The sequence below is a fragment of the Apodemus sylvaticus genome, chromosome 6 (assembly GCF_947179515.1).
Source record: "Apodemus sylvaticus chromosome 6, mApoSyl1.1, whole genome shotgun sequence".
NCBI classification, from domain to species: domain Eukaryota; kingdom Metazoa; phylum Chordata; class Mammalia; order Rodentia; family Muridae; genus Apodemus; species Apodemus sylvaticus.
The window spans coordinates 111,903,668-111,920,391 of NC_067477.1; the positions used below are offsets into that span (position 1 = coordinate 111,903,668).

Consider the following 16,724-nt stretch of genomic DNA (forward strand, 5'->3'; position numbering starts at 1 on the left):
AGTGCAGGGAATACAAGGACACACCACCACCATTGTTTTAATACAAGTTGAGGAATTTCAAACTCGGATCTTCATGGTTTTATGACAAGCATGCTACCATCTGAGCTCTCTCCCAAGCCCCACGTCACTTTCTTAGGCACTCTGGGGAGTATAAACGAATTCAAATCTCTGTAATTTTGCAAGGAGTTTATCAGCTATTGCTGTTTCAGAAACAGTCCATGATGCCTCAGTGGGCTGGAAGCAAGAACTGTAGGGAAAGATGCTACAAGAGCTCAAAGAAGGGAGACACAAATTCTAGCTGGGAAAAGAGAGAAAAGAGCATTGAGCTTCAGTAAAGTATCTACTTCTCTGTCTTTAGGTATTAGAAACTGACTTTTATGGACTTTAATAGACTCTCAGACATTAAGATGCTTTAAGGGGCAGGACAAAAAAGGCATTTGAGGGGCATGAAGGACTCAGGTGAGGCTAACCAAAGCTTAGTGTTTTGGTTAAGACTTTAAGAAGATGAGAGAAGGGAACTTCAGCTATGCAGGACTGCTAGGGCCAGGCCTAGGAACCAAGGCTTTCATCTGAGAGGCAATAAGAAACAATTACTATATGCTTTTAAGTATAGGATTCTGCTTTGTTAAAAAACATCCTGAGTGAAAATTTTATGTTCTTTCATTTCTAATGCTGAGAGTTCAAAGTCTTGCTGAATCCCTGTGTAAAAGAATAGAATAAAACCTTAAATACTGACTCATTTTTCAATGATGGGATTATTTGTCTTTGATTAATCATGGGGACATTTCCTTTCTGATTGTGTCTCCTTTCATCTCCTTCTGTTTCATACATTTTTCAGATACCAACTTCTACCCCTTTGAAGCCACAATAAGAGATTTCTTTTATATGCTGATTTTGTTGCTTTTCTGTAAAAAGGCATTATGTTTGTGAAGATGCTGTTAACAGTCATAGCAGCAAGTTGAGGAAGGTTTGTAAAGCAGAATGGCCTTCTGGGATGGTTACAATCACAAAATGTCTATTGATAAGTTCTTCAGGGATCTCAGCAAAAGAGTAAACACTGAGTCAGGTGGTTATGGAGTAAATGAGAATAGGGGAAAAATTATGTCATTCTCACATAAGGAAGGGCTGCTTTATCAAAATAGCATGTGGCTTAGGACTTTTTGAGTACATCATCACAACGGAATCATCTCTGCTAGACCAAAAAGAGAAAAGTGCTCACAGTATTCACATCGTTACAGAGGGGAGGGGAAGCTAAGGCAGTGGCTCACCCTGTGCTGCAAAGCCCAGCTAAACCTCTAGATAAATAGAAGTCAAGGAACAAGCAGGCCTCTGTAACCCTCTGAGGTAAGATGAGCCTTGCCTGAGCCTCTGTATTCTAGAAGAATGTTAATTTTAGAACCAGCCAGGTCTACACTTAGCAAACCACCGACCCCCCTTACACACAGATTTAGAATTGTACCTGACATATCCTAAAATGATACTTTGATTTTTCACTCTCAAACCATGCAATTTGGCTTTCTAAAACTTCAGCTGAGAATGAGTGCATTTAACATTTGGCTTTGGTGGGAAGAAAATATTTCAATATAGAAATGTACTTCTCAATGCACATGACTACAAATTCAAATTCTCCTTCAGAGATTAAAGAGAGTGAGTATGTGGCACCTAGTAGGTATACAATCACACTGTTTGGTTGAACCCCACAAACTAAAAGATCCACATGATCTGGGAGAATTTGGAATGAATTAAATTGTTCCCAGAACAGTGCTGAGCAAGAAATATATACAATCCCAAGATATAATAAAAGATAACAGAAGTAGATGCCCTATGGAAAGAACATGCACACCATCCTGTTTTGTTTCTAAACAGATCAATGCCAGTGCTTTGGCTGGCCACCGTTCTTGCTACACTATGCACAGACTGTAAATATGGGGTTCCAGAGAGTTCTATGAATTTGCTTTATTTTTACAGACAATGACACAGATTTCTCTGCCTCCCACCTTCTGAGTTTCCCAGTATATACCACCACACCTTGCCAGGATTTGATTATAAGAACAGAGCACTTAATGGGAAGTGTAGTATAAAACAGAGCACTCAATGGGAGGTGTGGTGGTATATAAGGGGTCTGCTTATGACCATCAATGGGCTATGTAATAAGAGGTCTTGTGTAGAAATTATAATTACATATATATAATCTATCATATTGCATATTTACCTCTATATATTGATATTAGCAGTTCTTCTTTCTCCCTTGTTCTGGCCTATAACCTCAAAACTCCATGTACAGAAACATTTGTTTCCTAGACAAGTAATTTTGTAGGTTGGAAACAGAATTATCAGGGTGGAATCATACAATTATCAAACCCAAACTCCTGGGAAGATGAAGGTCCAATTAGGAAGCCTGATACAGCAGCTAGCTTGTCAGAGGGAAGTGTTAAAATAGCCAACTGCACAGCTGTAAAGAAACTGAGGTCTATGTGCCCTGCCTCTCACAACTCTGAGATTCTGAGCCATATGTACGTACTCCGTCTTTCACTTATTGAGTGCTTCCTTGACTTGATATCATTCCAGATGAGGTGTTTCTAAGAGTAAATAAGGCAGGGTATACTCCCATTTTCAGAGCCAAATCCTCCTGGGGGAAAATAGACAGTGTCTTACTTACTTCTCAATTGCTGTACACCAATGATATGTAGTGCTACTCCTAGAAGGTCTTGCCTTTTTATGAGTCAAGAAGAAAATGTTAAAAATAAAGTTTGTAGGTCTAGTAACAAATGGTACTTCTAAAGGGTACCTTAGATAGATCTTTTTAATTGTTTGTATAAGAAGAGTTTGAAAGAAGAAAGCCTGTTAAGAGTAAGATGAGTTTAAGGAGTGGTTGGCACACCCTAGGTTGAGACAGAGCAGTGGTTTGTACATAAGTGATAATAACAGAAGTGATTAGGGGTGACAGCATTCATATGTAATTTGTAAGAGTTGAGGTTGCCTCAACTTCCCAAAGACCAAAGTTTTTTCCCTGAGTATATGTGTGTGTGTATGTCTCTCTCTCTCTCTCTCTCTCTCTCTCTCTCTCTCTCTCTCTCTCTCTCTCTCTCTCTCTGTGTGTGTGTGTGTGTGTGTGTGTGTGTGTGTGTGTGTGTGCCCATGTTTGCATGTAAGGGACAAACATCCAATGCCATCCTCCAAGTACTGGAATTTCTGGAGTGATTAAGATACTAATTTGGAATGCTAACTAAGGTACCATATTTGAAGAATCCACCTGAACCTCTTTAAATGCATGCTGGTCTCATAGCTCAAGTACAAATGACAGCTTCTTATAACTTTGCTTAGAACTTTCATCAATACCCTCCGTCTCCTTAAAGTTGCCAAGGCTTAGAAGTAAATCCCACACCTACAGAGGTAAAATGACATGTTGATGACATGGTGACAGACTTCAAGTGAGGGAAATGTAGCTTTGTCCAGGCTGAACATGGGAATCAAGAAAATCTGATTAGGAACTCAAGCCCCTGGAGATGAAAGGCCAGTGCTGTGAGAGAAATGGCTGGATTGACTTTCTACTTAGTTTTTTGACTGTCACTCCTGGTCAGATAATTGGCACTAGCACCATGTCACCATAATTTTCTTTGCAGAATATGCCAAAATCTAAATGCTGGTTTTTATGGATGTCATTACAGATATGCAATGAGCTTTACCTAGTGCAAACACTGCTTGTAGCTAAAAGTTACACATCAGTTCTAATGAATATTCGAGCTACCTATGATCCAAACCATCTAAGAACACGGTGCATTGTATAATCTGCATATGTATCTTGCTCTTCAATTTTGATGCAATTAAATCTGTTCTTTAAATATTTTATAGGATGCTTTAAAACATTCTATCTTTATTCTTTCATTTAACTGTAGAAGAAATGTTTTAAGTTCATTAGTACTTAGACAATTTTAAACTCATGCTAAATTTTCCCTAGTGAGTGTCGTTATTAATGATATTTTGTTAAATTAATAAGAATTAAATGATAGTGCATTCCCTATTGATATATCCTGAAAACTTTCCAAAAGGAATTTGACATTTAAGAGAGGAGACAACTGTGGAGAGGTAAGAAAGAGATGTAGAGATATAGAGATGTGAAACTCCTCCTCTTCGCCCGTTATCTCTCTTTTGAAAAAATATTCTATCATAAGGCAGATGGAATGAAAAAAACTGGGTAGGAAAGAAGATGGGGAGGGGAATGGAGAGATGTGGCAAAGGATAGTAGGGAAGACCAGAAGGCCATGAGAATGAATGGAAATCTATAACTGATGGGGGTGGAGATTTGGGGGCCATCTCCAGGAAGAGACAGAGACATGTAATAAAAGAAGCCCTCAAGAATCAATGGGGTGTCCTTAGCTGTGACTCACAGCCCTGGGGATGAGGAACCTGAAGAGTATACCTCCTATAGCCATGCAGGAAACTGCTATAATGGAGCAGTAGGGAAACCAATCCACCCACAAAACTTTCATCCCAAAATTTATCCTGTCTACAAGAAATGCAGAGTCAAGAAATGGAGGAGAGACTGAGGAAATGGCCAACCAATAAACTGTCCAACTTTAGATCCATCCATGTGTAAGCACAAATCCCTGACACTGTTAATGACATTCCATTATGTTTGCAGACAGGTGTCTAGCATGGCTGTCCTCTGAGATCCACCAACTAGCATCAGCCTCAGACAGATGCAGATCCCCACAGCCAAACAGTGGATGGAGCCTGGGTACTCTTTTTTTTATTTTTTTCTTTTATTTATTTTCTATATTCTTTGTTTACATTCCAAAAGCTTTCCCCTTTCCCAGTCCTCCCCCCAATATGTCCCATAAGTCCTCTTCTCTCCATCCATTCTCCTGTCTTTCCCCCTCCCTTTTCTCTGTCCTGGTATTCCCCTACAATGCTGGATCAAGCCTTTCCAGAATTAGAGCCCTCTTATTCCTTCTTCATGGGAATCATTTGATATGCTAATTGTATCTTCAGTGTTCAGAGCTTCAGGGCTATCCACTTATCAATGATTGCATTCCATGTGTATTCTTTTGCTATTGCGTTACGTCGCTTAGGATGATATTTTCCAGTTCCAACCATTTGCCTAAAAAATTCATGAATTCATTTTCTTAATTGCTGAATAGTACTCCACTGTGTATATATACCACATTTTCTGTATCCATTCCTCCATTGAGGGATATCTGGGTTCTTTCAGCTTCTGGCTATTATAAATAAGGCTGCTATGAACATAGTGGAGCATGTGTCCTTATTGCATGCTGGGGAATCCTCTGGGTACTTTTACGGAAGAACAGGAGGAAGAGTTGCAGCCCTGAAGGGAATAGGAACTCCATAGGAAGAGCAACAGTGTCAACTATCCTGGACCCTTGGGTCTCTCAGAGACTGAACCACCAACCAAAGGATATACCCAGGCTGGACTTAGGCCTCTGTGAACATATATAACAGATGTGCAGCTTGGTCTTCATGTGGGTCCCTAACAACTGGAAGAGGGGCTATCCCAAAAACTGTTGAATGCAACTGGGTTATGTTCTTCTATCTGGGCTCCCTTGCATGGCCTCAGTGGGAAAGAATGTGCCTAGCCTCACAGATAATTGATGTGCCAGGGTGGGGGAATCCCCAGGGTCCCCCGCCAGGTCAGAGGTGAAGGGGTGAGGAGAAAGGATTGTGGGAGAGGGCAACACTTTTAAAAAGATAAAACCTTTCATTAATTCATTGAAAAATCCATAAAGTAAATTTTGATCATATTCACCAACTCTTCCCAGATTCTCTAAGCACTCATTTTCCTGTTTTCTCAATTGTTAGTTTAAACCTATTGAGTTGAGTCCACTTTTGTTTTGCCCAAATACTCTTGAATATGGGGCCTGCTTTAAGAGTGGTAGACATACGAGTGGTTAAATAGAGAATACCCAAGATACAGTCCACAGAACTCCAAATGGTCAACAAGCCGAAATGAGGATATCTCAGTCCCACTTGGAAGGGAGAAGAAATCAATCACAAGTGGGGAAGGAGGGAGGGACCTGAGAAGGAAAGTGGAAAGGGCAGGAGAGAGTGAAGGAGAGGGGAACCTGATCTGAATTGGGGAATGGATTGAAGCCCTGAGGGCCAGAAGAAAGAATGGAAACAGGCAACCTTAGGAGATAGGAGATTGGGGGGACCCCCTAGAATGCACTAGAGACCTGGGAGGTGGGTGACCCACAGGACTAAAATGGAGGGACCTTAGATGAAATGCCTAACAATAGGAAGAGGGAACTTCTATAGTCTACTTCCAGCAGGAAGACAGGGCTTCAAATAAGGGAGAGGAGGGTCATCCCACAGTCATAACTCTGATCCATAATTTTTCCTGTCTGAAAGAATTACAGGGATGGAAATGGAGAAGAGCCAGAGGAAAAGAAGGTCCAGTGACAAGGCCCAAAGTGGGAACCATCACAAGGGGAGGTCCCAAGGTCTGACACTCTTACTGAAGCTATTGAGTGCTCACAAAAAGAGACCTAGCATGACACTCAGGAAAACCCAACAAGCAGCTAAAAGAGTTAGATGCAATTATTTGCACCCAACCAATGGACAGAAGCAGCTGGCCCCTGCTGTTGAATTACAGAAGGCTGAATGAAGCTGAGGGTGACCCTGTAGGAAGAGCAGCAATCTCAATTAATCTGGAACCCCGGGATCTCTCAAACACTGGATCACCAAACAGGCAGCACACATACAGTAGAGGACTGCCAGGACTGTTCATTGAGAGATGATGCACCTAACACTCAAGAGCCTGGAGGCCCCAGGGAGTTTAGAGGTCAGGTGGGTTGGGGGGTAGGGACATTCCTGTGGAGACAGTAGGAGAGGAGGAGGTATGGGATGTGGATCATTCAGAGTGGACAGGGGTTGGCAGGATGGGGAATAAAATATGGAGTGCATAAAAATAATTAATAAAAAAACTTAAAAAAGAAAAGAAAAGAAAGAAAGGAAAATAGGAGAGAAAAGAAAAGAAAAAGAAAAAGAAAAAGAAAAAGAAAAGAAAAGAAAAGAAAAGAAAAGAAAAGAAAAGAAAAGAAAAGAAAAGAAAAGAAAAGAAAATGACCTCTTCTCTTCCAGCAACTATCAAATACCTGTGGCTCTTTGGCTAGGAGTGAGACTCATGTCCACCCCTCTCCATATCAGCACTGAGCTTCCTAATCAGGAAGCTGCAGTCCAACTGGCTAGCTCTCAACAGATTAGAGGGTTCTAAGCACACTAGAAGAGGAGAAAAGTAAGCACTATCCTTACCCAGATGTAAATCCTGTGAGCTACAAAGTGACTCCCCTGGAAAGTTTTGGTACAATGGGGGCCGGGTGCCATGGGAGTAACCAAACACTTTCCAATTGATGTAAAGCACATTCCACAAGAAATAACCCATACCTGGTACTATATTATTTATTTATTTATTTATCATCATCATCATCGCTATTTCATCTTATTTTACAGTCCAGTCATTATACCCCTCCTGGTCTGCCTCCCAAATATTCCTCAACCCATTCTTCCTCCCCTGTCTCCAAGAGGATGTCCCATCACCCCATCCCCACCACACCAGTCCTCCCCACTCCCTGGGGCCTCAAGTCTCTCGAGGATTAGACATGTCTTTTCTCACTGAGGCCAGACCAGGCAGACCTCTGCTGTATACATGTCCGGGGCCTCACATCAGCTAGTGTATGCTACCTGGTTGGTGGCTCACAAAAATGGAGAAGAAACTAAGGGAAATGAGGTTCATACCTGGTACTATTAACAGGACCAAAATCCTAGGGACTTGTTGCTATACCCATGTATCAAATATCTCTTCACTGTCATTAGAAAAGCTACTTCATGCATTTGGTGACAAATATCACAAAGGCCCGCTGGCCACTGTGTAGAGAATAAGTGGTTACAGGACGCTCATCCTATATGGGATGTCTGCACCAAACTTCTCCCCAGAAGTCTCAGAAATCAAAATGAAATCTAGGGTAGGAAGACTGTAAGATGATTACAAAGATAGGCAATTGATAATTACAAAGAAACTGTGTTGTCCAGATGCAAAAGGGCAGGGCAGACGAACATATGAACACACAGACCCTGGGACAGTGTTCACCAGACCTGGGCATCATCTTATGCATGGTGTTATTTTTTTAATTAGGTATATTATTTATTTATATTTCAAATGTTGTCCCCTTTCCTGGTTTCCCCTTCCCCAAAAATCCCATAAACCATCTCCCCTTCCCCAATCAACCTACCCCCACTTCCCTGTCCTGATATTCCTCTATACTATGGTAGCAAGTCTTTCCAGGACCAAGGGCCTCTCCTCCCTTTGGTGTCTAACAAGACCATCCTCTGCTGCCTATGTGGATGGAGCCATGCGTAATTCCATGTGTACTTTTTGGTTGATGGTTTTGTCCTTGGGAGCTCTGGGAGTACTGGGTGACTCATATTGTTGTTCCTCCTGTGGCCCTGCAAACCCCTTCAGCTCCTTGGGTCCTTTCTCTAGCTTCCCCACTAGGGACCCTGTGCTCAGTTCAATGACTGGTTGAGAGTGCCCCACTCTGTATTTGTCATGTACTAGCAGAGCCTCCCAGGTGATAGCTATATCCAGCTCCAGTCAGCCAGCACATGTGGGGACCCACAATAGTGCCTGGGTTTTGTAACTGTATATAGGATACATGCCTGGGTTGGGTAGTCTCTGGATGGTCTTTCCCTCAGACTCTGCTCAACTGTTTGTCTTTGTCAGTTTGGCGGTTCCTCAGAAAACTGAGCAAAATACAAACAACCCTAAGATTTCATCTTACACCAGTCAGAATGGCTAAGATTAAAAATTCAGGAGACAGCAGGTGTTGGAGAGGGTGTGGAGAAAGAGGAACACTCCTCCACTGCTGGTGGGGTTGCAAATTGGTACAACCACTCTGGAAAGCAGTCTGGCGGCTCCTCCAAAAACTGGGCACCTCACTTCCAGAAGATCCTGCTATACCACTCCTGGGCATATACCCAGAAGACTCCCCACCATGTAATAAGGATACATGCTCTACTATGTTCATAACAGCCCTATTTATAATTGCCAGATTCTGGAAAGAACCCAGGTATCCCTCAACAGAAGAGTGGATGCAAAAAAATGTGGTATATCTACACAATGGAGTACTATTCAGCCATTAGAAACAATGAATTCATGAAATTCTTAGGCAAATGGATGGAGCTAGAGAATATCATACTAAGTGAGGTAACCCAGACTCAAAAGGTGAATCATGGTATGCACTCTCTAATAAGTGGATATTAACCTAGAAAACTGGAATACCCAAAACATAATCCACACATCAAATGAGGTACAAGAAGAAAGGAGGAGTGGCCCCTGGTTCTGGAAAGACTCAGTGAAACAGTATTCGGCAAAACCAGAATGGGGAAGTGGGAAGGGGTGGGTGGGAGGACAGGGGAAGAGAAGGGGGCTTACGGGACTTTCGGGGAGTGGGGGGGGGCTAGAAAAGGGAAATCATTTGAAATGTAAATAAATTATATCGAATAAAAAAATTAAAAAAAAAAAAGAATTCCTCTCTGCTGAGAAACTTCCCTTGGTTGCCCTAATTCACAGCTTGGATTTTTGCATTAGAAATGCATCCTCAACTGGGATGAATCAGTCTAAGGTCTTTTGCATTGCGCATGCCCCAGAAAGCCTGTAAGTGTAATAAATATGGGTAGCTTGTTGAAGGATTTTCTCAGTTTATGTGATAGTATAACCCATGGGGATGATGGTGGGTGGGGGTTGGTAGTAATAGCTTTAAAATGGCCCCCAAAAGGGCACTTGATGGGGTACAGAGATCAAAACGAAACCCCTCTACCTAACCAGAAACTTGGCATATAATAGGAGGAATTATATGGAAAGCGAATGAACTGACATCGGGAGAGGACTTCTAGTCTCATCCTGGAGTGATCTAATTGGACAGTGGATAGCAGGGGACTTTTCATGAATCTTCAGTCAGCATTGCCTATGCGTGTCTGGAATCTTTATAACATACAAGAACACGAGAAGATCCAAGTACTTTGATTAAATATCATGTTCAATGGCATGGACTGAAAAAAGTGGGATTAATTGTGTTAAAGGACAAACTAAAAAAAAATTTAAAAGCACATTGAAGTTTAACTATGAAGTGCAAATATAATTATTAATTAAAAAGAAGCCCATTGATGGCTAATGTGTGTGCACTTCTATACAAATGTGGCTTTTTCTAGTAGCAGTTAAACTAATAACTATAAAATGAATATTTACTATATTTTATATAAAAAGTTATTTATAATAACTCTGATGAAGACACTGTTACCCACATTTCACAGAAGAGATGCTCATAGGCAGAAAGGTTTTGACTAAACTCATACAGAGAACTGAGGAGAAAATAAGATTTTATTCCACAGAGGTTGCAACTGTTCTTGTTTATACCTTCCATGAGAAGTTACTGTCTTATGACATTTTTTTTTATTTTACTTTCCCATTTCAAATAGAAATAACATACTGTTGCCTATATACACACATGCACATGTCTCTATTTTATATACAGTGAGAATTCATAGCACCTATTGGTTGTTTTAAACTTTTAATCAACATGCAATGTTTTTGTATGTGATACCATGGGATATTTTCTTATAGCCAACATAAAGGAATGTTTCACAGTATGTAGACTGTTTTTATGGTTGGGGTTAGAAACCAGGGTCTTCCCATCCTAGACAAGCACTCTGGAAAGGAGCTATAGCTCTGGTCCCCATGACTACAAAACTCTTAAAGCAGGACCTTCTTCCCCTTTGTCTCTTCAAGAGCTTATACAGTGTCTGGTAGGTAACAACAATGATAACTTGCTGAATCTCAGTCTAAACGGCAGTGTGCCAGACATCATAGAACTGCTTTGCACCGTGTAGGTGGTGTATTTAGTCATTTCTTTAAAGGATAGAAGCAAAAATATAGACAAAAATTGGCTGAGATGGGAGGAGAGGAGACTTCAATTGAATCTACATAGGCAAGTTGCTACAAAGCAAAACAGAGGGTAAAAAGCCAGTGGAGAGGCAGATATTTTCTAGAAACATGAACCACATTTTATATTTTGCTTTGCTGAATGTTTCTAAAATCCAGCCTGAGATTTAATGTAAATCTATTTGAAAGTAGTTGCTGCATTTTAACTGGAAATACTTCTTTGTGCTAAATAATCTTTATAGCATTCTAAATTATAGCCAAGTAGCAATATCATTACAGAGCTGTTTAGCCATAGCAGTTTATGTGGGAAGTCAGAAGAAGGCGATGATTCGCATCAAAATATATAATAAAGAACTTTTTAAAAATCACGGGTATCTTTATTTACTCAAAATACTTTTTATTTAGCCATTTTAATGCACTCAAGATTAAAGGGGAGAATGTAATGAACAAGTGGGAACTAAAATGTCCATGAAATGATAATAATAATATTTTGTAGTCTTGCAGCACTTTAAATGGGAGAAGGTCAAAGCATTTTACAGCCATTAACACATGCAAGCTCTGAGATGTACCGGTGGGGTATGTAGGTGGCAAACAGTTTGAATTCACTTTGTGAGAAATGAAAGTGGTAGTGAAAGTGTTAAGGGGAAGTACTCCAGGAGACAAGCCATTATTATACAGAAGTCCATTCCACATCCTTGAATGCTGCTACCTCAGAATTCCTCCTAAGACCTGGTGGACTTGAGAAGACTCCAAGACTCTGCCCCTCTTGGCTTTCTTCATGAATTCTCCTCCAGAGTAACTCTCACACAGAATCTAGAGCAAATTCATTTACCTAGATAACTCATAGAATAACAGTGCTTGGGCTAATATCATATTAATATCTATGATTACAGTTGAATCTGAAATGTTTCCTACCACATCTTATGCTAAAGGGTTCGTCCAAAGCTATTGCAAACTCCAACATAAGGTCTCCTCAGAAAAAGTGGTTTTCTAAGTGCTGAATCTTCCTCTGACCTTACCACCCACCCCTACTCCATGCCTCTGTTCTCTGTTGACCTGTTGGCGAGCAACCCAGTTTCACCACATGCACCTCCTGCTGACGATTGACCTCATCACATATGAGGACAAATGCAACAGACATTTGTTTTCATGGACCTCTACAAGAATGAGGCACAATTAATCTGAATGGTTGGCATTCCCACAATTTACAATTTGATGATCTCTTGTAGCTCTTTAGAGACTAAAATGTTATCACACTGAGATTTACGTAAAAATCATTGCCTTTTTAAGAAAAGTTATAAATCAGGATAAGGGCATGGTATCCAAGATCTAAAAGGAAAGCAAGACCTTCAGAAATGCAGAAGTGGGAAATATTCTTAGAGGATATGAGTTTAATATAGTCTTCAAATCAAGTACCATGTACAACTGTAGAAAGAAAGCAGGAAATGCTACAGTTTAGGTATCTTATTGCCTCGGCTCATGCATTTGTTCCAGGAAGTAAATGAATGAACTGATAAGTGGCATTATGAGAAATAGAGAATGAATGAGATAATCAATGGAGACACTGTCATCTCACAGAGAGACCAGTTTCCCCAAATCTATTACTTATCAATTAGTTAGAAATGATGCTGAGAGACACAGGAGCAAAGACTAAATATTCTTACATTATCATGTTAGCCCACTTGAATGTATTACTGGTACTCCAGAAAACACACCAGCTCTCAGGTGTTATCGTACCAAATTACCTTTGTATTCTTCTGTCAAGCAATCAGAATCAGAAAGGAGTGGATGCCCATCAATCTAATCAAGGCTTATTCTAAAAGGCTTGGAAGCCAAGTGTGCCATCCAGGTTTCATCCTAGTAACCAGTCCCATCTAGGTTCCTGTTAGAAAATCAGGTCTGCACTCGAGCCTGTGATCACTGGTGAGAAGTGCCCTCTTCACGTGGCATAAAGCCCAAGTGTCTAACACTATGCTCAGTGGGACCAGAAGGGGGAAACTAATAAATTACCCATTAAATTCATTTTCCTTTCGTGTGTGATGGAGTCCAACATAATGATGGTCTTCTGATGCAGCCAATTTTTCCTCTCCAGTATTGGATTTATTTACTTTCATTCTAACTTTAAGACAGAGCCACACGAGGTAATTCCCTTGATATTTTTCAAATACTATTTTTACTAAAATATATTTTATAGAGAACAAAATGCAGACTCTCAAGTGCTGAGCCACACATAACATTGATAAACCACTAAAATACTCTGCAGAATAAAGAAAGTTTGCACCAAGGAATGTGGATAGCGCTGTACATTTATGTAAAGTTCAGAAAGTGGAAACACTGATGCATGGGGATATTTGTTTTTAATTGAGGTTATCTAAACTTCCTTCTCCTTGAAGACACCAGTGACTATTCATTTGGTTTAATTTGCACTAGAATCATTCCTGTCTTAAATGCGTACTTGACATGACCTCCAAAAAGTACTCTATCAAGTAATAATGCAGAAAATGAATTGTACTTAAGGCTAACGATTAGTTGCTTCTACTTCTTCTGTCCAAACCTGCAAAATCAAAGATTTCTCACTAGGGTGAGTCTATCGTGATATCTTATACGAAGGCTTCATTGCACAGATGGGAGCAGGACATTAAGCAGGGATCTGCACTGACAGAGCCCTGATCGGTCTTCCAACTCATAAACCCCGTATCTCATCCTGAGTCCTCCGCCCCACCCATCCTTGCTGAACAAAATGCATATGACTCCACAAATTCCAGCTGACGTCCAAGTTCAATCACTGTGTACTTCCCAGAAGAATAGTTAGCAAACAGTTCAGACAAGTATAAGAAAATGTCTATTTTCTTCATAGAAATTTACTTAGAATCTTGCCAATGTCATCTAATGGAAATCGGAAGCAAGCGTCTTACAAACAGTGGAGCAGGAAGACTCAGACTTAAACTCTCATTTAATTTGGGCGTTCCTGCTTAGGGTGATTTATGTTTCCCATAATACAAGTTTAAAGCCAAATAAAACGACACAGATACTTATTCAGAGTGCAAAGCCAATTTGAAAGCTAGAGCATGGTAAGTTATTGATACCACAGTAAAAAATTCCAGCAAGTGCATTCATTCTTTTAAGATTCTATTTTACACTGAACACAGACTTTCCACTTGGCTGACTAAGTATTCCACCCTTTAAGGAATAAGCCTTCCCTTCTACCATGAGGATTTTCCCTGGCCCCTACCTGCAATCCTGGTTGGTTGATGAGCATTTGATTTGGTCCATGTATCATTTAAAAACTCTTTGAAGAACTGCTGTAGTGGCATTTGTTAGTGGATTCTTCTTCAGTTTTTCTGTTAACTAGTTGGCCCTTAGGAGACATATCACACTCCAAAGTACTCAATATCAGAAGGTATGTCTTCTCATGCTTCTCATGTCTTCCTCTATGTAAAATGAGGAAAGCAATCTTAGAGTTGTGACGAATGTATTTGTGAATAACTGAAGTGCATTTGCCCCAGGGCCTGGACTATTTTCTTTTTTTTTTTCTTTTTTTCCCTGACGTGTATTTATTTAATACACATTATAAGAGTTCAAGCAGACTTAATTTAAAAAAAAACAAAAATAACAACATGGCTTTGAAATCAAGGAGAAAGGACAGTCTAAGGAAACAGATGACACAAAAGAAAGGCAGATAGCTTGCCTCAGTGCTCTTGGCGGGAGACTTGCTTTAAATAGGTCTCTTGCAGGTACTTCTTCAATGCTGTGGGGTTTTTCCAGAGCTCTGCAGCACATGTATTCAAAGGGCTATCGATGTTGGCTTCTCCTAGCAGGCTCTGTAGACAGCAAGATGGTCCTGACATCATATAGTGCAGACCACTTATTCTTGAGAATGTCCAGGTAGATGTTGCCCTGGGTGTCCACATTGGGGTGGTAACAGGGTGTGAGGAACTTCACTGTGGGTGCATTTTAAGGGTAGCCACTGGGGAAATCTGGGGAGACTTTATACCTCAGGTCTTCATATATGGTGCTGGCTGCTCCGTGGATGGTCCCTGCTCATTTGAACAGGTTATCTGATACAGGGAAGGTAGAAATTCCTTTTCCACCAGACATCATGAGGGTCATCAGATCCTGCTGTGGGCAAGTGACTATTTTCACTTTAGCAAATGTTACCACTAAAGTCATTCTCAGCCAGTGTGCATCACTGGATATATTATTCACTTTAAAGGTAGCACTGAATGCTTTGCCTTAAAAATGGGTAGGGAATCATTTCCCAAAACAAGACATGAATATTGATATTATTGTATTTAAAACTCCAGCTTCTGGCTATTATAAATAAGGCTGCTATGAACATAGTGAAGCATGTGTCCTTATTTCAAGCTGGGGAATCCTCTGGGCATATGCCCAGGAGTGGTATAGCAGGGTCCACCAGAAGTGTCACGTTCAGTTTTCTGAGGAACCACCAGACTGATTTCCAGAGTGGATGTACCATCTTGCACTCCCACCAGCAGTGGAGGAGTGTTCCTCTTTCTCCACATCCTTGCCAACACCTGCTGTCTTCTGAGTTTTTAACTTTAGCCATTCTGACTGGTGTGAGGTGAAATCTCAGGGTTGTTTTGATTTGCATTTCCCTAATTACTAATGATGTTGAGCATTTCTTATGTTCTCAATGGAGGAATGGATACAGAAAATATGGTATATTTACAGAATGGAATACTACTCAGCAATTAAAAACAATGAATTCATGAAATTTGTAGGCAAATGGTTGGAACTGGAAAATATCATCCTAAGTGAGGTAACCCAATCACAAAAGAATATGCATGGAATGCAATCACTGATAAGTGGATATTAACTAGCCCAGAAGCTCTGAAAACTTGTGTGAAGACACAAGTAACATACCAAATGACTCCCATGAAGAAGTAAGGAGAGGGCCCTGATCCTGCAAAGGCCTGATCCAGCATTGTAGGGGAGTACAAGGACAGAAAAAAAGGAGGGAGATGATTGGAGAATGGGTGTAGAGAAGGCTTATGGGACGTATGGGGTGGGGGAACTGGGAAAGGGGAAAGCATTTGGAATGTAAACAAAGAATTTAGAAAATAAAAAAAACTCACTGTTTTCACAGATTTAGGTCTATAGATGAACTATCAGCTACTTAATACTTAAGGAATATCTAATCTAACTCAATATCCTTCTCTCAGCAACCATTCCAAGAACCTTTTACACATACCCAAATGTCTGCATGACACTAACCTCCCCATTCTCAAGGCAACTCTTTCTAAAAGGTCTGCCTCTTAATTGGAAGCAATCCCTGCCCCTCATGCTGATATTTGCATCCTTGAGTTTTGGAAATACTGATTGAAAGAATCAATACTTTTTCCTCATTATACTGTACAGGGGTGACTGGGGATGAAGGCTGTCAGGGTCCCTGGAGTCTGAAATGCTGCTGATGCCAAGGCTACTACTGCTCACTCCAGGTCTTTGTTCAAGTGACTCTTTTTTCTTATTTCACTACACAGAATATTTTACCAGGCCCTTCAGCACTGTTTTAGAAGCCAGGGTTAATAATCTTTAAATGTCTATTATTAGGCCAGAAATTCTAGCTTTGCCAACCCCTGGAGACAAGAAGAAACAAACATGATCTTTCTGAAGAGGACCTGGCCCTTGCCAGAGAATGAGCATCCTCTTCTTTACAAGTGGAGTTATTTTTATATCTGCTTCCACAAATAGATTCTACCAACTCGTTTTGTTTGCAGTAAAACTAAAATAGTACTACTAATTATTTTTA

At 40.5% G+C, this 16,724-nt stretch overlaps 1 pseudogene; it reads right to left on the bottom strand.

Annotated features, from left to right (window-relative positions):
* Window positions 1–14,643: 14,643 nt before the first annotated feature.
* LOC127687975 (ubiquitin-conjugating enzyme E2 C-like) lies at window positions 14,644–15,064 on the bottom strand (annotated as a pseudogene).
* Between the last annotated feature and the right edge of the window lie 1,660 nt (window positions 15,065–16,724).